This window comes from Bos grunniens, chromosome 11 (genome assembly GCF_055505025.1).
Source record: "Bos grunniens cultivar Pamir isolate PY7600 chromosome 11, Bosgru_T2T1.0, whole genome shotgun sequence".
In the NCBI taxonomy this organism is placed as follows: domain Eukaryota; kingdom Metazoa; phylum Chordata; class Mammalia; order Artiodactyla; family Bovidae; genus Bos; species Bos grunniens.
Window position 1 is genome coordinate 33,119,906 of NC_141175.1, and position 26,311 is coordinate 33,146,216.

At 40.8% G+C, this 26,311-nt stretch overlaps 1 protein-coding gene across 21 annotated transcripts in view; it reads left to right on the forward strand.

The window, feature by feature from the left end:
- Nucleotides 1–1,583: 1,583 nt before the first annotated feature.
- The window catches only part of NCOA1 (nuclear receptor coactivator 1), a 219,228-nt gene continuing 194,500 nt past the window's right edge, over nt 1,584–26,311 (forward strand). For 13 of the 21 annotated variants that reach the window (XM_086325829.1, XM_086325833.1, XM_086325840.1 and 10 more), the window contains exon 1: nt 2,339–2,498. The gene's annotated coding sequence lies outside the window, so the exon portion shown is untranslated. Of the gene's footprint in view, nt 1,966–2,338; nt 2,499–26,311 lie in introns of those variants that run through there. The other 8 variants (XM_086325836.1, XM_086325842.1, XM_086325823.1 and 5 more) reach the window with 4 other exon arrangements.

A 26,311-nucleotide genomic window follows, 5' to 3' on the forward strand; every position in this document is an offset into this window, starting at 1 on the left:
AAGGGTAGACCCGCCAGGAGACAGGATTACCTACACAAGTGGTGCGTTTGTAGACTTCACACAGTTTGGATTGGACCAGACTGGGAGGTATGTCCTACACGAGCAGATTAACCTGGCGAATAAGAGATACATAGCTCTGGGTATTTTCAGCGATTATTGCGGACTCTGCAGGTGGCGAGATGTTCTGCAAAACCAGGTGAGGGCAAGAACTAAAGAAATGCACCTAGAGCTCCAGGAATAAGAATGAAATGAGCCTAAGATGAATGTGGGGTGTGGGCTAAAGGTTCCTTACGAGCAGGATCCGATCGAGGGCACGGCAGCGAAAGATCGCGGGATGGAGTACCTGCCTCTGGAAGGAATGGCTCGCTGACTCAGAGAGGTGTCGGGGAGGTTGGTGTTTTCAATGCAAAGTCAGATTTCAGTTAGAAGGGGTGTGAAGGTCTTAAGGATTTCTAGAGGTTGCTTTAGGGTAGAAAACACTGAGAGAGAAACAGCAGGAAACGCTGGGAGACAGCAACAGCAGGACTGGATTGAGGGAGGTGCCGACAGCTACCTGGAAACAGGAGCGCAGGAAAGGATAGCCGCTTTACAAAGCACCTCCGCAGCCAGCAACTCATTCATCGTAGGGACACCCGAGGAACGACATAGGTATTACATTCCAGCCTCTGGAACTGAGAGGTGCTTTCACGTGATAAGGCGATCACGGCTCATAAAGCCTGTTCAGCCGCTGTTTGATTTCTCCAGTGACAAGGAACACTCTACTTTGGGAAGTAGCACTTCTATTATAAAATTTTTAAAAAGCGAGTCGAAAAGAAGAAAGCTGTAGACCCCCTTTGCGGGGAAAGCTCTGTCAATGACAGACATTTTGGTTAATTCATGGAACTGCACAGCCAGACGCTCCAGTCACATTTTTTTTTTCCATCTGTAAAACGAAGGGGGCAGATGATCTTTCTTTCCCTTATCTAATAGCCTGTGAAATCATCCAGGCAACCAACTCCCAATTTTTCAGAATATAAAACGAGGCCCTCGGAGGTGCCTCGCTCTAAGTAATACAAGAAATCAACGGAGGGACAGGCCAGACCCGACTCCTCCCGGGTCTATCCCGCGCCCCTCGCCGCTCCGGACCTTCCCGGACGGGATTGGGCCAGCGCGAGGCTGCAGGCCGGGCGGCCTAGCTGAAAGCGCCCTGGGGTTCGAGGCGGCTTCCCGGCAGCAGTCAGAGGAACGCCCCGAGGGGAGGGGGAAGAGTTAGGGCCTCCTTTCCCACACTTCGTTAGGACGCGGGCCGGGGCGGGACCGCGGCAGCTCTCCCTAGGGCCTGCGGCCGGCAGGGGGCGCGGGGCGGCTCCGCGGTCCGCCGCCCCGCGGCGGGGGCACTGGCTGCCCCGGGCGAGCCGTCGGAGCTCGCGGGCACCGGGTCGCGGCGGCCGAGCCAGGTTGAGGGTTCAGGGGCAGCGCGCCGGGCGGGGCGGCGGGCGGCGGGGCGGGGCGGGGCGACCGGGAGCCGGCGGGGCGGGGCGGGGCGGGGCGCGAAGGGGGCGGGGCCGCGAGCGGGGGGCGGTGGCGGCGGCGGCGGCGGCGGCAGCCGAGGAGGAGGAGGAGGAGGAGGAGGAGGAGGAGAACATGGCGGCCGCGGAGAGCGGCTGAAATGCCTGTTCTTCAGGCCAGGAGAGCGGGAGTCTTGACGCGATTCTCGAAGCCTTCTCCCTAGACGGCCGGATCGCGGCCTCCAGCGCCTCGGCCGCCCTGTTCCCTGTTGCTCCGTCCAGCGGAGCCTGCGTCGGGTCCGTTCTGCATCCCCCCTGAGGGGGGACCCCCTGGCTCCGGAGGAGGGGGCCGGAGAGCCGCGGCGGCGGCGGCGGCGGCGGGCTCCCGGCCCGAGCAGCAGCGGAGGCCGCGGCGGCGCCGCCACGGTCGCGGGAGAGCGCGGCGCCCGTCAGCGCGGCCCAGAGGCGGCGGCAGCAGGTGAGTGGCGGGCGGCGGGCGCCGAGCCTCCCGGTGGGTGCAGCTGTCACGAGCCGCGCGGCCGCCGAGGCCCTAGGGGGCGGGAGCAGCTGGCGCCCCCTCCGCCCCCCGCTCTCCTTTCTCTCCGCTAGTCCCCCCCTCCCACTTTCCCCGAGTTCTCCCTCGGCCTCGCGCGGCTGGAGGGGGCGGAGGTCGCAGCTGTCATGGGCACCAGCTGGGGGCTGCGTCGCGGAGGGAAACTGCTGCAGCAGCGACTTTGGCTTGCCCGGGTTTCCCAGTTGCCCTAGTTAGCGCGGACCGGGCGAGCATCCGCGGAGGGTGCGCGAGGCTCGCGGCGGCCGGCCCGGCGTGGGGAGCGGCGCCCCGAGCCCGCGGGCGCTCCCCGCCGCCGCCGCCGCCGAGAGGGGGAGCCGGAAGTCGGCGCCGGCGCCCCTCGGCCGGGGCGAGCGCGGTGACCTTGGCAAGCCGGGTAACCTCTCCGAGTCTTCGCTTGCCGGGACTGCGAAATGGGGATGACCGTGGCGAGCCTTCCCGTAAGCCTCAGCCTTCGACGGCGCTTCTGTTTTACACCCCGCGCACTTGCTTTTCCCATCTCCAGACAGAGGGATTTCGAAGGCAGAAATGGGATGGATAAGTGAGATTTTTTTTTCCTGTTGTGTCTAGGGTTTGGTCCCCATCGTCAGATTCCGCTGAAAGGAGGTAGGAGTGGAGAGTAGGGGGGGCAAACACGTCGGCTGGACGACTGAGGGGTGGGATGGGTTAATGGTCAGCCCGACCGAACTCGAGCCTTTTCCTAGTCGCTTGGAAGAGTAATGGGAGAAACCGGACACCAGGATCCCCGCTCTTACTACCCAGTTATGTTTTTGTTTGTTTGTTTTTGAAGCAGTCACTCCCATGTACTGTAGACACTGCCTCAGTTGACGGTGTTAGAGGGAGACGGAGGGTTTGACAATAAAGCCTGTGTGTGTGACAAGGACAGTCCGTGCTGCTGTGGCTGCAGAGTTTGGTGGGGAGGAAAACTTTAAGCTGGAGGATGTTTTAGCTTTTCAGACTTGACTTCGTTCACTGTAGGCGTTGAAGAGGCAGGTGTCCTTGTGGAGAAGGTGACTTTTTAATTTTTTTCTTTTTTCTTTTGAGATGGTGAATTTTTAATGTCGAGTATGATGGTGGTGAATGAAGGGTTCTTGAGTGAATTGCAGTCCCGGCACCCTCTGTTGATGCCAAGAGTAATCTCTGTGGCGATGATTTGTGAGGGCTGAGGCTTACACTTCAGTGATTAAGAAATCTTCAAGTGTCTGTGTAAAACATTGCTGCGGTGCAACCTAGATTATACTCTACAGCTGAAGGGATGGATTTCAGGGGTTAAATTTGAGGTTTGTCTTCAATTCTGGAATTGGTTGAAGGTTAGTCTCAAAAAAAAAAAAAAAAAAAAGTTGGCCAAAGGGGCCTCTCAGCTTGTTTCACAGAAGCTGTGATGTAGTAGGAAGGGGGTCAGATTTCTTCATGTTGAGAATAATGTGAAAAGAAAGTATTTGCTTGGGTCTTTTGGCTCCTGAACTAGAAATAGTTTTGGGTTAAAGGTAGCAGTGGGATTTGATTTAGCTTAATAAATGGGCATTCCTTGTACTATTTGTTGTAAACTACATGCAACTGCAAATGTTTCTTTTATATCTCCTCTACTTTGTGGGTCTAATTTGGTTTTGTGAACTAGGTTTGGAAATGGTTTGCCTCTATTTCTTATTCAGAATTTATGCTTTGGAAACAATGGATCAAAAAGGGGGCCCGAATAGGGAATATATGGTATGGAGAGAAAAAGCAGGGGTGCTGCTTATAAGAACAGAGATTCCGTTTGATTTTTGTAGACGTTTTGCACTGATGATTTATTTCATTTAGTTAACTCATGATGAAGTTTGGTTTTTAAGGTGCAAAATTTGAATTTTACATAGTTTATAGTTAATCTTTTCTTCATTTCTTTCTGAGAAAATCTGTAGGATTGAATCTTTTAAATTGCTTTTTGTGTGGTTTAAGCCAAGGGAGTATTTTAGATCTGCATTTTTGGGTAAGTGGTTTTATTGAAAAAAAGTGCTTGATGGGACTAATGGTGATTGTTCCATTTAAACTGGGATTATATAGACAATGCATTTTCCTCCCTCTTTCTGCCAACATTTGTTTTTCTTTCTCCTTCAATTCCAGGGTTTCATTTCTAGAAATCTGGGCTGGAAACAGAAGCAGCAGTTTGTATAATCCCAAGAACTTGCTTATGCCAGGAAGCTGTAAGGGTAGCATGAAGTGGGTGTGGTACAAAGATACTGCCAATATTTAAGAACAGTGTAACTGTTGAGGGAGTCTAGGGTCAAACTTTAATTTTTGTTGAATTTCCTGTTTTCTTTGTATGTGTTAATCTTTTGGTGGGCAGAGGATTGGGTTGCTCTGGTGCTGACTGGTACATATTGTGATAGCACTCACACATTTTCATGCTTTTGCTCTATAGGAAAGGGTGGTAAACATGCTTAAATAATTTAAAGATGTTCCCAGGATGAAATGTTGTCTTCATGTACTCTTGATCCTGCTAATCCACTGATCAGTCTTTATCAGGACTAAATGTTGAGTAAGTGATGAGGGTGGCATAGAGGTGCTGAAAGCTGGAGAGGGGAAGAAAGGATATTGGACATTCTTTGAAAATCTTTTCTCTTTTGGACTATATATCACAGTATGATTATAATTCTTTTTAAAGAACATCTCTGTTGTCATCAATTTCACATACCTTCTCTTAGATATTACCTTCATTCCTCACTTTAGCTTGTCTTTATTGCCCTGTCCCCCAGGGACTCCACATTGTTTGAATATGTTACGTATCTTTTGGGGTTGGTTGGTCTTAAACCATATGGCCTAAAATAGCTTTCATTTTAGGGCAAGTATGGGAGGTCAACACAGGCACACACCACTGAATAGAATCTTCTAAGTCATCGGGTAGAGGAAATCCCAAGATGCTCATTATTCCCTTGGCCGTGATTTTCACTTTCTACCTATGATAATCAGAGTTTCTCAGGGGGCCATCAGCTGCTTTTCTTGCAGAGGTCTGGAAACATGTGGTGGGGTCCTTGTTACATTACCTCCAAATATCGGTGCAAAAGAGGGTGGGACTGGGTGAAGTACATGTGTTTCAGGAGTTGAATAACAGAGCACTGTATTTAGTTTGGGCTGCAGAACCATACAGATTACTCCCCACCTCATATAGCTTTCCTAAAAGTGGGACAGACTAGACTTTAGGAAAGGACTTCTTTAGTGCTTTTCTCCCAGGTTAACCAGTAGCTTAGCTCTTGGTTGTTGGTCACTAAGGATGGACCGTGTGGTCTCTGACCTTTTTTCTTAACATCAGAGATGAGGTCTAGTCAATTCAAACCTTCCTTTCTCTCTTTTTTGTTAGTCAGATTTTGTGCCTCTTACCATATGGTGTCAGAGGTCATAAAATAGCCTCATAGCAACTGTGTGCCATTCTTGATTGCTTAGTTTAAGGAAGAGGTGCAGATTTTTTCCTTTAATTCTAGATGATGTTTTGTGGGTGCACCATATTTGGATTAACGTACCAATGGTTATTTTATATTTCTGCAAGATACTTGGTTGAAAAAGAAGAATTATTACAAAACACTGATTCCAACATTTAAGTCCAATTCTTAAAATGCAAGTAGAGTGGATTGTTGTATATCTGTGTGTCCTCCTCCATTTCCCCATCTGCAACACGGTACTGCTGAGGCTCCTTGAAATGACAGACTTTTAGAAAAGCTTAGTATAGTTGTCATACTTAGAAGGTGAAGCTGCAATCACTGGAGGAGTTGTAGAAGACTTCAGATTAATCAGTCTAGTCACCCTCATCTTAGATATAGTTGATCTAATCTCTCCCTAGTCTTTCCAGGAGGCTCTGAATGGTAAAGAATTCGCCTGCAATGCAGGAGACACCAGTTCAATCCCTGGGTTGGGAAGATCCCCTGAAGAAGGAAATGGCAACCCCCTCCAGTATTCCTGCCTTGGGAAATCCCATGGACAGAAAGGCCTGGAGGACCACAGTTCATGGGATCGCAAAGAGTCAGACACGATTCAGTGACTAAACAGCAATCTCTCCCCATGGATATGTTTCAGTGTGGAGGGTAGGGAAGCTGGGCTTTATTGGTAAGTACTGGACCTGAGCATCAGGAAAGCACAGGCCAGATCTGTAACGCTGGGTGCCAGTACAGAGGTGAAATGCACCTATTAACAGGACCAGAATTCTAATAACACTGAATTATCCAATGTTTCCAGAATGGTGCTTCATTTTTGCCTTGTAATTTTGCCTGGCTTGTAACTTTGAGGCAATTTTTAAGCTTCTTTTGAGAATGGATGTTTGACTTCAGACAGGGATGATGTCCTGGCTCTTCTACTTAGTGGGTGTAACCTTGTGCTAGTTATTTAACCACTGTAAACCTCAGATTTTCATGCTTAAAATTGGAATAATGTACTTAAGCTCATATTGTTGTGGTCTTTGAATTAACTTATATTAAATAAGAAGATAATATTGGAACGTACTAAGACTTTATTCTACATTCCATATCCTAAACACATCACTGTCTAATCCTTCATCAGATTATTTGATTCTTTTCTTTACAGTTTCTTGGATTTCTCTGTTTTTTCTGCCTCTACAGTCTGGTCCTGTCATTTTGCATATACAGTAATTAGCGTTACATGAACTCTGTGGGCCTTTATCCTTAAAGGAATTTCTTCATCGTTAAATGAACACATTGGTTTGAGTTCATATTTCTTCCTGTGCTGAAATTCTGTGATTTATAACTGTTTGCCTGCATGCATTTATTTGCCTGACTAATTCATCCTACATATAAATGATGAAAAAATTCTTTTCTGAAATATTTTTTGGTATTACTGTTTTTAATGGACACTCTGTGGACAAATTTATCAAATGTAAATCATTTAAACTGTTCTTATATTTCTCATTCCAGTAAATTTATTGCAGATGGTGTATGCAGAAATGCTTTGTAAACTGTAAAGTGCTATACAAGAAAGTATTATAATCACTTGTAGATATCTTGCTTCTTTGATTATACATGTTTCGTTTCTTTATTTAAAGTGTTTCCTTTATCTTTATCTTTTGATCTTCAAAAACAGTCAAAGCCGGTATGTTCTCTCGAAAGCTTGATTTTTATCGCACTCCTTTAGCATCAGTTACTCAGTTTGTTCTATAAATAAATTCCTTTCTTCCTTTCCTCCTTTATTTATTTTTTTGAAAGAGTTTCTCTTATTAGTGTATGTTGAATGGGTTTTCCTAATTAGATTAAAAAATCCTTGGGATAACATGAACCACAAGATTTAGAGCAAAAGAGGCCTCAATGGTAATTTGGAATAACCTTGTTAATAATGTTATAGATGAGAACACTAAGGCCAGACAAATATGTTAATTTTCATGGGTAAACATAATGTCTTTACTTGGGCAGGAACCCAGGTATTCAGCTCCCAGTCTTCTTAATGAGAGTTACTCTTTGTGTTTGAAAGTTATTTCAAAGAGATTTAAAAATTTAAGAATTTTAGTAAGATTTTGAGTAATGTATAAGGTAGGAAGAAAGGAGTATTTTTGTTTTTTGGCCAAAAGTTGGCTGTCAGATATTATAATAAGGTATTAATCAGAAATTAATTAAGGCTGCTCTCTCAAAAAGCACAGAAGTGCCTGGAGAGAAATATATGCTTTTCTTGTATGGCCCTCACCCTTTAAAGCCAGTAAATGTTTATTGAGGACTGTCTCTGAGACACATTGAGACACACTGTATGCAGGTATCGTGCTTGCTCTACATGTTATATTTTATAAGGAAGGTTAAGTGGCTGTTATACGATTGCACAGCTTGTTGGTATTGGGGCTGACATTTGAGTCCAGGTCTTGAGACCTGGAATCTCCAACATACCTCTACATTGGCTTCTCTCCAAGCGTGTTAGCCGCATGTGGCCACATTGCACCCCTCTGTTCTTGTCTGGACTCCTTTCTGTCGTCTTCATGTGCAGTAGAGACGGCTGTAGTCTCCATTGCTTTCTGATGACCCAGGAGCCATGAAGCAGTTACTTAATGAAAGTATCACTTTAAGATTTTCATGCTGTTTCTGATCTCACCTTTGTACTTAGTAATGTTGATTCTTTGGTGCTTCTGGTCTAGCTTATCTTTGAATGGTTGGTTTGGAGTCTTAGCAATACAATTCTGCCTCTCAAGTTTTGTTAGTATTTGAATAGCTAGAGCTTAGGGTATTTTTTTTTCATTTGAAATAAATTGCTTGGTCATTCTCTGTGTTTCCACTTGTATTTTGAATGGTTGGTCTTAATCTGATAGCTTTAATATATTGCATTGTTAGTTTGCCTATATGGTTAAAATATTTACATGCTTTTATTATCAAGCACAGATTCAATTGTTTAACAGAAGATATTCTGTTGTGAGTGTGTTTGTATATATACAGATAATCATACCGTATTTGACCAAATAGTTGAAGGATGAAGTGTCCTTGCCTTTCAAAATACCTGTATGTGTAATACTGGCTTTATTGTGCTGAGTTTGTTTGGAGGAAACTAGGGAAAAGATACTTGTTCTGCAGAGTCTTAAGTCCTCCCTCCCTCTCCATTCCAGATGGTACAGGAAATCTGTTTTAGAATTTCTAAGGGTGTACTCAATCATTCATTCAAGACATAGTTATAAGAGTACTTGTTCAAGGTGCTGTGTTGTGAAAACATAGAAAAGTTAAATGATAAGATATAGATCCTGTTTTTACAGAGATTATGACCTAAGAGAGGTGATAAAATGACACACAAATACCTGTAGTACTAATTAAATGTGATGAGTGCGATGAGAGAGGTACTGAAATAGTATACTTTGAGGAATCTGGAGAGCAAGCAATTATTTTCATTTAAAAGAGATCAGAGCAAGTTTCGTGGAGGGCTTGTTGTTGGACGGGAACATTGAAGGCAGGGGATGATTTCTCTCTGAGTGAGGAGGAGGAGAGCAGTATATTCAGGAAGATTAAATAGCAAAGATGAAAGGACAGAAAAGCTTGGGGTTATTTTGGGAGTAATGAAGGGGGAAAGTGTAAGCAGGAAGGTGGCACCAGCTGAAGTGGGAGAAGGAACCAGATGTTCCGGGTGCAGTTGTAAGACATTAAAGGATTTTAATGGAGGGAGGTGGTGAGGAACAGTGAAGTTTGTAGATCTGGAAGAAAATGAAAAGTGCCAGTTTTCCAAATCTACGTGGATCTTTTTTTGGCAGGTTTTACACCCCAAATTTTATATTTTCATAGTTTTTGAAATGATTCCATATGTAAGGCTTACCACACTGGGAACTTACTCATTTTTATGTATATTTGAGAACAGACTTTTTTTTCCCTTTTCTTGGTAGAAGTTAGTACAAAATCTTTTTCACTGGCTTGTGCTTTTTTTTTACCCCCCCAGTAGCTATTTCTTTAAACAGTGTGTTATCATTTGGCATTCTTAAGATGATGCAGCAGACTTGTTTTTCAAGTGTAAAAATGTCATCTCCTTATGTAAATATATGTCACTGTATAAGTTAGATTGGTCATGCAAGTTGAAAGCCCCTGGCTCTCAATATAGTTCATGATTTATTTTACTGATTTATTTATGCCCTGCCATGTTCCAGAAAGGATTTAAAGCAGGATATGTCATGAAAAGTCTTGGACCTTGTTCGAGCCCTGTCTATTATTTGACTGAATTGCTAGCCAACATTACACTGAGGGAACAGTGTTGAAGACAACTGGTGTCACAGAATGTGCTGCAGTTGTGTCTTTTGCCAACTGGTAGTGATTCAGAGATGGATACAATATAATTAGACTACCTTTAAGGATAAGTCCTTCGAACTTTGAGAGCATGTAAGGAAAATTGGTTGGAAGGAACTCATGGAGGGCTTTGACCCTTGGGAGCCCAGGCACATTTAGAGCAGTGGTCTCTACAGTAGGGTTTATATAAAATTATCTGGGAAATGGGAGAAATACTAGAGGTCTGTTTGAAAGATTCTTTATTTTCAGTCAGCTGTGATGTTTTTTAGTTCATAGGAGCATGGGTAATTAGATTTTTAGATTTATTATTTTATTTTATTTTTTTTTTAGATTTATTATTTTAAATAGTAGACTCTTAACATGTATTGTTGCAATAGGAAGTCACCATGCAGATCTTTTATAAAATATTTCATCCAGTTTAGCTGGTCATCTTGAGGCAAAGGACTTAAGTATTGTCTAATCTGAAGATGACTTACTAATTTTTCTTTCACGAAAACACAAATTTCAGATACAAATGTCTGAAATTTGCTGACATTTTCCTCTCACAGGTGTCTGTGAATTATATACTACCTAGCTGATATTTATGAAAATTAACAGACTTAATCTGTTGCTTTGGGATGATAGGTAAATTCATAACAGTGACCCGAAAAGTAACTACCTTTCAAGACGAAATCCACTATTATGAAGAGAGGTTATTTGGAATGGATATTTGGATATTTCCAATTCTAAACATCCAAAATTGATATTTGGAATTATTTTCATTATTATTGGATTTAATTGCTGAAGATGATATGATCTTAAAACTTTAAGAATATTTTTATATGTACACTTGAACTTGAAAACAGAATTTTCTGACCTGTATAAAAATCTAGTAAAAACTGAGAATATATTAATTAAAAAGGCATTACTATCTGATTAGTTAGTAAGAACAACTGATTGTCATCAGGAAATATGGAAATGCACTATCTGAATTTTAGCAAAGACATTTGCATAAATGGTGAACAGGATTGAAGATTGAATATCATGTGGAGGTTTACTCAGTGCAGCAAGTGTGATGCAGTTCTTTCCTTTGTCTTACTCGTCTTTGTGAAGTATGTTTTTGGGCTATGATTACCGTTAAAACCAAATAAAACAATTACCTATTATGAAAATGAACCGAATTTAGAACCAGACTTTTAAGTTGCTATATTACAAAATGTGAAAGCAAAATTAAAAAGTAATTTAGTGTTCATTATGTTTTTCCTCGTATGGGCCACTCTCTTATTGGACTTCCTTTGTGGTTCAACTGGTAAAGAATCCACCTGCAATGTGGCAGACCTGATTGCGATCCCTGGGTTGGGAAGATAACCCTGGAGAAGGGAAAGGCTACCCACTGCAGTATTCTGTCCTGGAGAATTCCATGGACTGTGTAGTCCTTGGGGTCATAAAGAGTGGGACACAACTGAGCGACTTTGACTTTTTACATGTTATTCTTAACAAAAATGGTGGTAGTATTAATAGTATTTATTAGGGATAGCACAAGCTGTGTCATCAATAGGTAAATTAAATGTTTAAAAATGGTAAATTAAAAAAAATGGTAAATTTTATTATAATAAGTATCATTTTATGTTTCCATTTTTATGTATGCTTCATAAGGCACATAATTTATTGGTCTAGTGAGCAATGTATATAAATTATAAATAAATATACCTATGTGGCTTCTCATTCAAAACCTTTTTAACTGTGGGATATATGATAAAAATACTTACCACAGTTATATAGGAGGGGTTCTTTTTTTCTTTTTCTTTGTAGTATAAGTATTTATTACTCTGGTATTGTAAATCAGTTAAGGAGGATAACATTCTTGTTGGGACTTAAGAGAAGCTCCAACTCCACCACTAGCACCCAAAGTTGAAATTCTACTTAAACTATTTCTTGAAAAGTTAACACATGAACAGTGAAACATTATTATCATGTGGTGTACTAGTATTGCACATAAGTATATTCTAAATAATCCCATTGCTATGTATTTTGTGCATTCGATGATCTACCTAATCAAAATGTATTGATACATGCGCTTTATCGTACATATGTACTGTGTATGAAAGTGAAAGTGAAAATCGCTCAGTCATGTCCGAGTCTGCAACCCCATGGACTTTACAGTCCGTGGAATTCTCCAGGCCAGAATACTGGAGTGGGTAGCCTTTCCATTCTCCAGGGGATCTTCCCAACCCAGGGATCGAACCCAGGTCTCCAGCATTGCTCAGCCACAAGGGAAGCCCTAATCATACATTATCTGCTCCATACTTATCAGTTCAGTTCAGTTCTGTTGCTCAGTCGTGTCCAACTGTTTGCAACCCCATGAATCACAGCACGCCAGGCCTCCCTGTCCATCACCATCTCCCGGAGTTCACTCAAACTCATGTCCATCGAGTTGGTGATGCCATCCAGCCATCTCATCCTCTGTCATCCCCTTCTCCTCCTGCCCCCAGTCCCTCCCAGCAGCAGAGTCTTTTCCAATGAGTCAACTTCGTATGAGGTGGCCAAAGTACTGGAGTTTCAGCTTCAGCATCAGTCCTTCCAAAGAAATCCCAGGGCTGATCTCCTCTAGAATGGGTTGGTTGGATCTCCTTGCAGTCCAAGGGACTCTCAAGAGTCTTCTCCAACACCACAGTTCAAAAGCATCAATTTTTCGGCGCTCAGCCTTCTTCACAGTCCAACTCTCGCATCCATACATGACCACTGGAAAAACCATAGCCTTGACTAGACGGACCTTTGTTGGCAAAGTAATGTCTCTGCTTTTGAATATGCTATCTAGGTTGGTCATAACTTTTCCTTCAAAGGAGTAAATGTCTTTTAATTTCATGGCTGCAATCACCATCTGCAGTGATTTTGGAGCCCCCCAAAAATAAAGTCGGACACTGTTTCCACTGTTTCCCCATCTATTTCCCATGAAGTGATGGGACCAGATGCCATGATCTTAGTTTTGTGAATGTTGAGCTTTAAGCCAACTTTTTCACTCTCTACTTTCACTTTCATCAAGAGGCTTTTTAGTTCCTCTTCACTTTCTGCCATAAAGGTGGTGTCATCTGCGTATCTGTGGTTATTGATATTTCTCCCGGCAATCTTGATTCTAGCTTGTGCTTCTTCCAGCCCAGCGTTTCTCATGATGTACTCTGCATGGAAGATAAATAAGCATGGTGACAATATACAGCCTTGACGTACTCCTTTTCCTATTTGGAACCAGTCTGTTGTTCCATGTCCAGTTCTAATGGTTGCTTCCTGACTTGCATATAGTTTCTCAAGAGGCAGGTCAGGTAGTCCGGTATTCCCATCTCTCTCAGAATTTTTCACAGTTTATTGTGATCCACATAGTCAAAGACACTTACAAGCACATCCATTAACTAAAAGTGTTGCATAACATGTAAAATGACTTACCATACATACCATTTTTTAAAAGTGTTTAAGTTACATTTATTACATTTTTGTATATCTCTTTGGGGACCTTATTATTGCTTTAATTTATTTTGGCATACATAGTATTTTTTGTCACATAGATACCTATTGTACAACATATGTAATTAATATTACATAGGACACACTAATAATTATACATGCCCTATTAAGTCAGATCATTTTTAGTCAATATACTTATTAAAATAGATAATCAATTCTTAATTACCAATTTTAGGAAGAGTTCTTAAGAACCCTTGGAATTCATGGACTAAGAGTCTCTAGTTAGGCTTTGGGTGAGTGGTGTCTGTGAACATTCTGAAATTATGTATATGCAAAATTCTATGAGTCTTTCTCTGGAGAGAAATTCATCAGATCCCAAAAGGGTCTGTGACCTCCCCAAAGGTTAAGAACCTCTTTTGTTAAGGACTGGGACCTCAATAACTCCATTCATCCAGTCTTAGTCTTTTGCCAAGTTTAATGGATATATCTGATGTCATTACTTAGGCCCGCAGTATGACTGGATTTGCAGTCTGTTTTTCCATTTTGCAATAGATGTGATTGCAGTGCCTTTGGCCTTTACAGTTGTTTGAGCTCCTATCTGTTTGTTGTACAACTACCTGGTCTTTATCACTTAGCAGCTTTTAGATATCATTTCCCACTTTTTCCCCCAAAATCCCAGTGAAAAAGAGTGGATCTTTTGTATGAGTGTGAAGATGGCAATGCATGAATGTATAGAAGAGCCCAGTATCAATTCGTGTATAGGGACACCCTGCTGGGTAGGCTGGAATTTGCAGTTGTTGTGGTTTTAATCTCTTTGTAGCATCTGAATCTCAGCTCTTCAGAGTCCTTAAGGTCTGATTTGACATATGCTAAAAACACTTTCCAAGTCCTATCTGCTCTTTACATCTGTTCCTTTTTTCCTCACTGTCGTCATTCTAATCTAGGCCTGATATTTGTGAAAGTACCCCAGAATGGTCTCACTGTCCCCTGGGAGTTGCTTCTTCAGTCTGTCCTAAATTTTGTTTTGGAACAATCATCCTAATTTTTATTTTCATTGCATTACTTTGTTTAAACCCTTCAATGGCTCCTCATTACTGTCAAGATAAAGTTCCTTAGTCTGGCATTTAAAGCTTTCCAGTGTCTGGCACCAACTTGCTTTTCTGGTCTCATTTCCCACTCGTCTCCCCTAATGAACTGCTCAAAGTAAAATCGTCAGCACTGTCCCTTATACATCCCTTGGGCTTCTCTGTTTGCCACCCTTTATTTTTCGTTTCCCTGGAATGTTCTCCCTTATCCTGTGAAATTCTGCATATTCTTTAAAGCTCAGCTCAGTTTCCAACTTGCTTGTTAAGTGTTCAGACTGTAAAATTTGAAAAAATCCCTTCCTTCGATGAACTCTTTTAATATTTATTTTCTTTATTATTAACTTGACACTTTATACTGCATTTATACGTTGGAGTTTTTGTTTTCATGCATCCTATCTCCCAAATTAGGGTATGAGAATGGCAAAGGGGATCATGTTTTATTATCTGTCCTCTGCAGTGTCTTGTACTTGTAGATATTAAAATATTTGACAACTTACATTGATTAAATCATGATAGTACTTAAGTACTTATTAATGTACTTAGAGAAATAGGCCTTTTTTGTATGTGTGCCCTTGGAGCTCAGTCAGTAAAGAATCTGCCTGCAGTACAGGAGACCTGGGTTCAATCCCTGCATTGGGAAGATCCCCTGGAGAAGGAAATGGCAAACCACTCCAGTTTCCTTGCCATGAAAAATCTCATGGGCAGAGGAGCCTGGTGGGCTGCAGTCCATGGCGTTGCAAAGAGTCGGGCACGACTGAGTAACTAACACACTGGAATACTCATACAACATATCTAGGAATCCTCTTTACTGGTTTCAGAGTATTTGGGAAATTGAATTGGAAATCAGATGTTGCTCAGACGGCTTGTAAGTCCTACAGCACAAGAAGTCGGCTGTCAAGGGCTGTGTTCAGAAGTCTGGGGGTAACCTGGTGACTCTTTGTTCTCCAGTGTCTTGCTCCACTTGCCTTGGATAATAGAAAACCTTGTGTGTGTTCAGCTCTCTCCTTTGCTTTGCTGGAGACACAGATTCCTAATATCTTGAGGAATACTACATTTCTGTTTTAATTTTTTAACACATTCTCCTCAATAGAAGATAAAGTTTGATGGAATACCTGTTGTTTGCATGTAAGGGGCACCATGAGGTAGTTGTACCTTAGAGTTTCCATCCTTCAGGGAGATTATAATTCCTATAGGGAGTCTCCTTTGCTTTTAGTCATACACGAATAAAAAAAAAATGTCATAAGGGAGTATATAACTGGTTTACTTAGTTGCCAGATGAGATATGGGGAACTCCTCTAGCACTTATTTTTAGCACTCTCTTGAAATTTATTATCATTTATACCTTTCTTACCAACCACATTGTAAATAATAGGAAGTAGAGACCATTTATTGTGTTAGTTATATATGCCAGAACCACAGTGCATTTCAAGTCCTTTACTGTAGTATACATGTAAGTGTGTTACCCGTGTTGCCAGGAACATGATCTGGGTAGGTTTCCTGCAGGAAATGGAATTTCAGTTAGATTTCTAGGATTTGAAATGATACTTGTAGCATCATCCCTTGGAATATGTTAAAAAAAAAAAAGGTGGGGTGGAGGGGATTCTGTAGTTAAAATAATGAAGTACAATGTTTGCTCAATACCTGAACATGGAACCTCCTTGGTTACTATGCTTTTGGCACTGAAGTGACCCATGTCACTTCGTCTTGTAACCCATTGGCCAAAAGTAGTCACAGGGCACTACTTGTGGAGCTAGGCAATGTGGGCAAGAAATGAATATTCAGTGATAGTAAATATCTGTGCCCCACTACAGTATAGCAGACTTGGCTTTCTTCAGAGCCATGAATACTAGAATTGGTAGCGTCCTGCTTGGAGTCATTGAAATAAAGAAGAATTGTTTTTGTGTGTCAGTCTAAAGGGGACTTTATTATTAAATTTATTTGTGAAAAGAACTTGTAGTTTTGAATGGTAGCTTCTTGAGACAGTTAAAGGAGAAATTTTTACTAATGTCTCTAGGAGTAGATACTATAAGTTGTTTTAGTTTAGATGGTTTGCTACCACCTTTAGAGTAGGTATTTGAAACAGGTAGGAAGTGTTATTTGGCTTCAGTAAAACTGATCCAGAATTTTTCCTCATGTACTGCTAAGATTATAAGGTGAGAAAAGAGAGAGGACATAAAGAGCTTTCAGATTGTATTAGAAGCCATGTACTGTCTGAGGATTTCTTAAAATTTCTCTTTACAGGTCTTGGAAGTCTTTTCTTTTCCTCTTATCAACATATTATTGCTAATTAATTAAAATATGTTTTCTCCATTTTCTGTTTGTCTTTTAATGCTTGGTTTGATAAGGACTGGCTGGTGGTTAAAATGTTGGCCAAGTGTCCAGGATTTGAAAGTGCAGATTTTATACATGTTATTTATACATGAGGCTTATTTTCCCTATGACTTAATTCTAATGTCACCAACCCTGAACTTTTTATTTATTTATTTATTTATTTTTTTAAAGTCAGGTCGGAGGGGCGCAGAGGAGCTCTCCACCCCACAATCGGCGACCGCTGCAGGAGCCTCCGCCCCTGAACTTTTTAGACCTTAGGATTTCTTTCTGACTACGTTCTAGTATTTTCTTCCTTTTTAAATTAAAAATAAATCATATGTGTAATACATGACTATATTCAAATAATAAGTTCAAGGAAATGGGAATATATAGAATTAAAAGGTGAAAGTCTCCATAGTGAACTTGATACTGGTAATTTAGGCTGTGTAGTGTCCCCTTTCCCCCCTTTCCAGTTGTTGCTATATCCTACCCCTTGGCCAGGAGGTGAGCATGTGACTTAGGCTTGGTCTATTAACACTCCATTTCTCTGGAAATAGTGATTGCTACAGGATGGCCATATGACCAAAGCAGGTTCAGACCCCCCTTCCTTGAGATTGAAAAGCAGATATTGGACATGGGACAGGTTCATTCCTTTAGAGTTGCTAAGGTGAGATAGCGTGTGCTTGGCCAAGTAAAGAAACCTATGTGCCATAGGAAAGAATGCCAACATAAAGACAGAAGCTGAGTGACCACAGACACACTCACAGATGCACAGTCATATAGCCTCACACGCTTGCATGTGAAGCATGGAGTCGTTGGAGTCTCTGGCTCCACTTGAACCTTAAAGTAGATCCACTTTGTATTTTCCGGCTAAATGAGCTACTCAACTGCCTAACTTGTGTGAGTTTGAATATTGAATTTCTGTCTCTTGGAACTGAAAGAGTCCTGACCAGTTCAGACCCCTGTTGTCAGCTTCCCTCTCTTTCCCTCCCCTCTACCCACAGGATCAAGCTTTTTGAATTATTACAGGCTTTTAAAAACTTAATATCATGAAAATCTTTCTGTGTTAGAATATGAAGGAGCCATTTTACTTTACATAAAATTCTGCATAGAGTTGCATTAGATGTATTTTCCATAGTTTATGTAACCATCCCTCTTTTGATAGACATTTAAACTAGTTTTTCTGTTTCAAGATATATTTTGGTAAACATGCTAGTTTGAACTTGTTTTTGTATATGTATGAGAACATACCTATGGAATTAATGATTATGCATATTTTAAAACATTGATGTCCTTTCAAAACATTTCTCCAAAGGCTCTACCAATTTATGCTTTCACTAAGAGTATATGATAGTCACTGCTCTCCCCTGACTTTATCAGCTCTGGATATTAATGGTCATTTCTATTTTGGCCCTGTCTGGTGGGTGAAAATGGTATAAAGCATTGTTGTATTTGAAGTTCCCTGACTATTGATACAGTTGATCATCTCTCTGATGTCTTTTTATTGGATTTTTCCCCCAAGACTTTCTTTATTCATATTTTTTTCATGTTCTATTGGGCTGCTTGTCTTTTAAAATCGCGTCCTAGCCCTAGTATACTCATGATGTAATCATTTTATACTAACGAGGGATGGCCTTGGTAAACTGCTGATTCTGCTTCCTAGTTTGAAAGAAAGATGTGAGATATCTACTACTCCAAAACCCACGTCTTATTTATTCACAGATGTCCCTGGATATTTAATCGGTTTATATGTGATGACTTTGGATAGCTGCCCAGTTTATTTGTAGAGCTTCAGGGTACACATCTCAAGTAGATGGTCTATGGGTAAAATTGAGGTAATTTTATGGCTGAAGTAAAAAGTTGAGAAACTGTTTATTGGAGAATTTTCCAGGTCCAAATCATGGGTTTGTGATTTGTGATTGCATGGAATTTGGGCACTCACCCATTATACATTGGTGCTGAATCAGAACCACTTTCAGAGGAAAATTTTGACCCTGTGAGGAACTATTGTCTTGGCTCACCTCCATGGAGAGTTGGGTTAGCTGCAACTTAGATGTCTTTAGTGGTTAGATTCCTTAATTTTCCTAAGAGCATATTAACCTAATTCTGTACTTGATTGGCTACAAAAGTATATAGTCTACCTGTAATTGGCAGTATAGAATAGCTTCACTCCAGCAAGTATGAATTCACTTACATTGCTGCCTAATTCTTACCAAACACCTAGTAGTCAGAAACAGGACTCTGAAAATTGCATTCACACATTCAATCCACTGCGTTAGAAACAATCAATCTTCACTTTCCCATTCTGTTGTTTTCCTCTATTTCTTTGCTTTGATCGCTGAGGAAGGCTTTCTTATCTCTCCTTGCTATTCTTTGCAACTCTGCATTCAAATGGGAATATCTTTCCTTTTCTCCTTTGCTTTTCGCTTCTCTTCTTTTCACAGCTATTTGTAAGGCCTCCTCAGACAGCCATTTTGCTTTTTTGCATTTCTTTTCCATGGGGATGGTCTTGCTCCCTGTCTCCTGTACAATGTCACGAACCTCCGTCCATAGTTCATCAGGCACTCTGTCTATCAGATCTAGTCCCTTAAATCTATTTCTCACTTCCACTGTATAATCATAAGGGATTTGATTTAGGTCATACCTGAATGGTCTAGTGGTTTCCCCTAACAACAGAATGGGAAAGACGAAAGATCTCGTCAAGAAAATTAGAGATACCAAGGGAACATTTCATGCAAAGATGGGCTTGATAAAGGACAGAAATGGTATGGACCTAACAAAAGCAGAAGACATTAAGAAGAGGTGGCAAGAATACACAGAAGAACTGTACAAAAAAGATCTTCATGACCCAGATAACCACAGTGGTGTGATCACTGACCCAGAGCCAGACATCCTGGAATGTGAAGTCAAGTGGGCCTTAGGAAGCATCACTATGAACAAAGCTAGTGGAGGTGATGGAATTCCAGTTGAGCTATTTCAAATCCTGAAAGATGATGCTGTGAAAGTGCTGCACTCAATATGCCAGCAAATTTGGAAAACTCAGCAGTGGCCACAGGACTGGAAAAGATCAGTTTTCATTCCAATCCCAAAGAAAGGCAATATCAAACAACACTCAAACTACTGCACAATTGCACTCAAGTCACAGGCTACTAAAGCAATGCTCAAAATTCTCCAAGCCAGGCTTTAGCAATACGTGAACTGTGAACTTCCTGATGTTCAAGCTGGTTTTAGAAAAGGCAGAGGAACAGAGATCAAATTGCCAACATCCGCTGGATCATCGAAAAAGCAAGATTCTGCTTTATTGACTATGCCAAAGCCTTTGACTGTGTGGATCACTATAAACTGTGGAAAATTCTGAAAGAGATGGGAATACCGGACCACCTGACCTGTCTCTTGAGAAACCTGTATGCAGGTCAGGAAGCAACAGTTAGAACTGGACATGGAACCACAGACTGGTTCCAAATAGGAAAAGGAGTATGTCAAGGCTATATATTGTCACCCTGCTTATTTAACTTCTGTGCAGAGTACATCATGAGAAACCCTGCACTGGAAGAAGCACAGGCTGAAATCAGGATTGCCAGGAGAAATACCAATAACCTCAGATATGCAGATGATACCACTCTTATGGCAGAAAGTGAGTGAGTGAGTGAAGTCGCTCAGTCGTATCCGACTCTTTGCAGCCCCATAGACTGTAGCCTACCAGGTTTCTCCATCCATGGGATTTTCTAGGCAAGAGTACTGGAGTGGGGTGCCATTTCCTTCTCCAGAGGATCTTCCCAACCCAGGGATCGAACCCAGGTCTCCCACATTGTAGGCAGACGCTTTACCGTCTGAGCCACCAGGGAAGCCCTAGTGAAGAAAGTGAAGAGGAACTAAAAAGCCTCTTGATGAAAGTGAAAGAGGTGAGTGAAAAAGTTGGCTTAAAGCTCAACATTCAGAAAACGAAGATCATGGCATCTGGTCCCATCACTTCATGGGAAATAGATGGGGAAACAGCAGAAACAGTGTCAGACTTTATTTTTTTGGGCTCCAAAATCACTGCAGATGGTGACTGCAGCCATGAAATTAAAAGACGCTTACTCCTTGGAAGGAAAGTTATGACCAACCTAGATAGCATATTGAAAAGCAGAGACATTACTTTGCCAACAAAGGTACGTCTAGTCAAGGCTATGGTTTTTCCAGTACTCATGTATGAATGCGAGAATTGGACTGTGAAGAAAGCTGAGCACCGAAGAATTGATGCTTTTGAACTGTGGTGATGGAGAAGACTGTCTTGAGTCCCTTGGACTGCAAGGAGATCTAACCGGTCCATCCTAAAGGAGATCAGTCCTGGGTGTTCATTGAAAGGACTGATGTTGAGGCTGAAACTCTAATACTTTGGCCACCTCATGTGAAGAGCTGACTTGTAAAAGACCCTGATGCTGGGAGGGATTGGGGGCAGAAGGAAAAGGGGACGACAGAGGATGAGATGGCTGGATGTCATCACCGACTCGATGGACTTGAGTTTGGGTAAACTCTGGGAGTTGGTGATAGGGAGGCCTGGTGTGCTGCGGTTCATGGGGTCACAAAGAGTCAGACACGACTGAGCCACTGAACTGAACTGAACTGAATCTTTACTTGAATCAAGCCAGAATACCAGAGAGATGCATATATTGATTGCATTGTTTTAGACTGGGGTAGAATCACTTTTACAGAATTATTATTGGTGTGATGCAGTCTGCTTTTATTGAGGGCCATTAAAACAGTTTTATGAAATTTACGATCTACAAGTGCTCCTCTTGTAGAATTGTTGTGAGGATATTATCTCCTGTGTCTCAGTGCCCTTGTTGATATTGTAACTATTGCTACTACTGTTAAGGTTAGCTGCTGATCCAGAGGACTAAGACTGAACACAAACTTAACTGATAGTTAATGGACAGATACTGCTCTTGGCTGATAGCAATTGCTTCTCCTTTCCCCAGAGGGAGGCAACTTTATGGATGAGGGGTGATGTCATGGTTGTGGCCCTGGAGCTAGATTTACTTGCTTGAATCCTGGCTTTGCAACTTCCTAGTTGTGTGTTATTTAGCCTCTTGCTGCCTCAGTGTTCTGAGGCCTCATCTATAAAATGGGGATAATAATTGTACTTATCTCCACAAGGTGGTTGTGAGAATTTTGTGACTTTAAGCATATAAAATGCTTAGAACATGTCTGGCCCAGGACACATGCAGAGAAAGTAAGGTGCTGTTATCCGCTCCCCCACCCCCCAATTTTTAATTGTGTAAGATGTACATAACATAAAATTTTAACCATTTTTAAATGTAAAGCTTAAGTTGCTGTCATTGTTATCATCATCATCATCATCAGAACCCATGTAAACATGTGTAGTAATTTTTTCCCCTCAGGTCTGGGTACCAGGACCAAATGCGTTTCCTCTGAGCAGCTAGTTGGCCTGTATTACAGAGCCATTGTGACGCTCACAAGCCTTGGTGCTCCCCTCTGCAGGGTGGCTCAGCCAGGCGTGCGGCGCCCCCCACAGCTGCATAAGGCCTTGCGGCACACAGTTGGTGTGGTAAGCTTGCATCTGGCATTATCTGCTTTTCTCCCTCATTTTCCCTTTTCCCCCTTCTTGTCCACTTCTCTCTTTTTAATGTTAATGCATTCTTTGAGCTGTCTCAAATCTTTTTTAGAATAATATGGAAATAAACAAGAAATCTTCATTCAGCATGTGTCCATGTTGAAACTTTAGACAGATTTTCATTTCATTTACCTTAAGCAGGGCTGCTTCTTGATGACAGGGAGGTGCTCTAATTCTCATTAAGATATCTCCAGTCACATCCTAGCGTTACTTCTGGGGAGGTCCCTATTGACAGCTAATCTTGTTGACGGTGTGGGTTTTTTTTTAAGCTTCAGTCACAAAAGTGTTCCTTCCTGACTTTTCTTATTTGTTTTTTCCCTTGGCCTTTGCTCCAGCCTTCTCTTGTAGATTTGGGGGTTGGGGTTGAGGGGGGAGGATCATTTTAAGAACTTGTAGACTTGTAGTCTTTAAAAATACACATCAGAATGAGACTTTCATCATACATGTAGTGTAGGAAGAGTAAAGGCTATATGTGTTGTTTTGATCTTTTTTTAAAAACCAGAATGCTAGGTTTATTGATTTACAAAGAGAAAAAAGAAGTGTCCCAAAGCCTAAAATATTCCCATATATTCTGGAGATATCACTAGCATATTCTCTTCCTCAAGCAGAGATGTATAATGGGGCCGATGCTATTGCCTTTTTGGAGAGAGAATTTTAAAAAGTTTTTTTGACATCAGAATTGATTAAAATGTCTTAAGTCCTTTTTTTTTTTTTTAATTTGTAGATTCCTTCTCTCTGTCTCCTTTTCTCTCTTCCCCTCTTTCTTTTTTGTCTGTTGAAGAACCTGGGTGGTTTGTCCTATTAGAATTTCTTACAATCTGAATTTCTATTGAGTTTAACGTGTTTTTCTACCCTCTTTCCATTCTGTAAATTGGTTATTTGATATAGAAGGTTGATAAAGGTTTCATCTGGGGGGAAGGCCAGATGACTTTATAGATGGTATTATGAGACACACATAATGTCTAGTTGTCTTTTTGTGATGTTATCAGCTGTGAGTATTGCTATTGGCTTTCTGTTCTTAAAATCCTAAAGTAGTCACCATGGTGTCTCAATGAGAAAGAGGAAGCATTGCCTGGAAATAGTGCCATCTGCTCTGTACAGATAGGACTCCTGGTGATCATTTGAGAATGAAGCAGTTGTTGTGAAGACTCAAAGAAGACCTACTAGGTTTCAGTCTTGAGTTCCTTGTTTAGGAGCTGTTTGATCTTGCATAATTAATAACAGCAATAATGCTAGCAGCAACTACCATTCATTTATTGCTTATTTTACACCAGGTTCTGTGCTTGGTGCTTTATATGTGTCATGTAATCTGATCCTCATAAATACAGTGTAAGCCAGGTATCTTTATTTTGCAGTTCACTTTGTGAGAAAAGTAATGAAGGGATTCAAGCCCTGCGTGACTTCAATCTTGTGCTCTTAATTGCATTGTTCTTCCATATCTGTAAATTGGGGTATAAATATAGCTGCCTTATCTATCTTGTAGGACTAACGAGATATTGTGTATGAAAATGTCTTGAAATATAGATGTAAAAAGGAGAAGTGTGCTGGACTGACAATACACAGGGCAAGGTGGACAGTGGAGGCCTTTCCCTTTGGAAAGGTAATAGTGAAGAGTCAGACATGACTTAGTGACTGAACAACAAGTAATAGTGAGAAGTTTGGACGGAAAGAACCCTCTGGTCATTTTCTGTTTCCATTACTATGGCTGTTGACACGTGGGAGAGTTTCCTTCTCTTTTAAAATTGACAGTGATAGAGGTTTCATATGTGGTAAATGTCACATGTCAGAGGTCGCTTAAGAGTCTCTGGTGAATAGTGATGTCTTGATATTACCCCAAGGGCCACATGTATAGGCTTCATACAGATATTTTTAACTTGAGAGACAAGAGTGTAGTCACAGTTCTTTTTCTAAAAGGTTAAATGCTTATTAAAAGTGGAGGAAGCATTAACTGAATTTGTAATGTTATATTTCTTTACTTAGTGAGGGTGTTATGTATGTTAAACTTACTTTATGCAGAATGCCTTTTTTGTATGTCTGAAGTATTTTATAATTAATAACACCACTAAAGTGCTGAACAGTAATAATTGCATGTGTAATAGACTGAGAGAGAAATAGATGTGAAATTAGTTCCTTTGGGTCTTACCTTCAGTACTTCATTATCAATTACAATAAGTAGTTATTGAGTACATGGAGAACTGTGTTGAGAAGCGGTCTATGGCCATTTCCAGCTCCATGGCAGAGGGTGAATTGATGACTGACATCTGCCTGGGCCAGACATGCAGAGTGTAGGGATACATGCTTGTTTTTTGCTACATGTTTGTAATGTGTTTTTCAGAAACCCTCAGGCCTTGACCTGGACTCATTTTCTTACTACTGTGCTTCTTGCATTTCTTCTGTTACTTTGGAAATCATATTGCCATACTATATTTATTATGGTGAAATACCTAGGATTTCATTGTGATATTCCCAATAAAGATTTCCCATTTATTTATTTATTATTATTATTTTTTGAAGTATAATTCACATACCATGAAGTCACTTATTTAAAGTATACAGTTCAGTGGCTTGTTATATATTTGAAAGTTATGTAACTATCATAGCTAATAGCAGACCATGTCACTCCTCCTTACCTCTTCCCCCACCAACCCCTCCCACATATCATAGGATCATAATATATAAGGTTTTGGTATGTGGCTTCCTTCACTTTGTATATTTTCAAGGTTATTCATATTGTGGCTTGTATCATTACTTCATTCTTTTTTACGGCCAAATATTATTCTGATGTATGGATGTGCCACATTTTATTTATTTGTTAGGCTATTGATATATATTTGAGTTATTTCTACTTTTTGACTAGTGTGAATAGTGCTGTTATTAACTTTTATGTGCAAGTTTTTGAATGAAATATGTTTTCCTTTCTTTTGTTTATATACCCAGGAGTGGAATTGCTCCATCATATAGTAACTATGTTTAACCTTTAGGAACTACAAAACTGGTTTCCAAAGTAGCTGAATCATTTACATTCCTATCAGCAGTGTATGATGGTTCTGATTTCTCTACATCCTTGCAAATAGTTGTGAGTTTTGATTCTAGTCATCCTAGTAAATGTGAAGTGGCATCTCATAATTTTAATTTGCATTTCCCTAAAGACGAGATGCTGAGCATTGTGTCATGTGCTTATTGGCCATTTGTACATCTTTCTCAGAGAAATGTCTGCTACATCTTTTGCCTGTTTAAAAACTTGGTTCTTTTTTTATAATTTAATTTTAAGAATTCTTTACATAGTGGTCCTCCTAATCATGGTTTTGCTTTCAGCAATTTCAGTTACCTTTGGTTAACTGGCCTCAAAATACTAGTGAAAAATTCCAGAAATAATGTATAAGTTTTAAATTACACACCGTTCAGAGTAGTGTGATGAAATCTCGTGCTGTCCCGCTCTTTCCTGCCCAGGATGTGAATCATCCCTTTGTCCAGATTATCCTGCCCATTAGTCACTTGGTAGCTCTCTTGGTTATCAGATTGATTGTTGCTTGTGTTTAAGTAACCTTTATTTTACTTAATAATGGCCCCAAAATGCAAGAGTAGGGATGCTGGCAATTTGGACATGCCAGAGAGAAGCCATGAGTGCTTCCTTTAAGTGAAAACATGCAAGTTCTTCACCTAATGAGGAAAGAAAAAGAAAATGCTGATGTTGTGAAGATATACGATAAGAATAAATCTTCTATCTGTGAAACTGTAAAGAAGGAAAAAGAAATTCTTGCTGGTTTTGGGTCACACCTCTTATTGCAAAAGTCGCAGCCACAGTAGATGATAAGAGCTTCGTTAAGGTGGAAAAGGCATTACATTTGTACAGTAAGATATTTTGAGAGCTAGTGACCATATTCACATAACTTTTATTCTAGTATGTTGTTATAATTGTTATAACTTGTTATTTGTTATTGTTAGTCTCTTATTGTGTCTAATTTATAAATTAAAACTCTATCATGGGTATGTAGGCACAGGAGAAAACATAGTGTTGAGATGGCCAAAAGGTTGATTTGGTTTTTCCTGTAAGATGACTCTAATAACTTTTAGTTGTCTTTAACTTCATTAGA